Genomic DNA, 755 nt, shown 5'->3' with positions numbered 1-755 from the left:
ATAATAGAGTAGCATGACGGACAACATGAAAACAATATTTAAGCTGTATTTATGCACCGTGTTTTTTAAATAACATTCTCATCATTTAGAAGTTTCTACAGAATACTCAACTATGTTAAGAAACGATGTTGTTTACATTTGAAATACTTAAATACTGATAACTACTCAAGGAAATAAGAAAAAAGGTACTCAAACATGCTGAAACCCAGGACCTTTAGATCTTCAGTCTAACACTCTCCCAACTGATCTATTTCGGCAAAGTCTGTGTATGGCAAAAGTCACTAAGACCTCAACTGAGCTATGTTTCCATGCTTACACAAGGTTTAGTATCAATATTTTTCTGTCATCATGATTGCATGAAATGAAAAGAAAATTTGTGTTTTATACTGTAAATATATCCATTACAAACAATTAATCATACATTTAAGTAAAAGTTTTAACAAATTGTGGTCAGAAAGCATTGTTAGATTACTTCAAGTTTTCATAATGGTTAGAGTAGCATGACTTACAACATGAAAACAATACTTAAGCTGTATTTATGCACCATGTTGTTAAATAAACATTCTCATCATTTAGAAGTTACTACTGAATCCTCAACTATGTTAAGAAACTACTTTTTTTAAATTTGAAATAATTAGATTCTGATCACTACTCAAGGAAAAAAGAAAAATGCACTCAAACATGTCGAAACCCGGGATCGAACCAGGGACCTTTAGATCTACAGACTAACGCTCTCCCAACTGAGCTATTTCATC

General features: G+C 31.7%; 1 non-coding gene across 1 annotated transcript; it reads right to left on the bottom strand.

The window, feature by feature from the left end:
- Positions 1 to 682: 682 nt before the first annotated feature.
- On the bottom strand, positions 683 to 755 carry TRNAY-GUA (transfer RNA tyrosine (anticodon GUA)). The gene has a single exon. It is a non-coding gene; the product is annotated as a tRNA-Tyr (tRNA).

The sequence above is a fragment of the Taudactylus pleione genome, unplaced genomic scaffold (assembly GCF_031769625.1).
Source record: "Taudactylus pleione unplaced genomic scaffold, aTauple2 ptg001929l, whole genome shotgun sequence".
NCBI classification, from domain to species: Eukaryota; Metazoa; Chordata; class Amphibia; order Anura; family Myobatrachidae; genus Taudactylus; species Taudactylus pleione.
The sequence above is the reverse complement of the archived record's forward strand: the minus strand, read 5'-3'. Positions and strand labels throughout refer to the sequence as shown.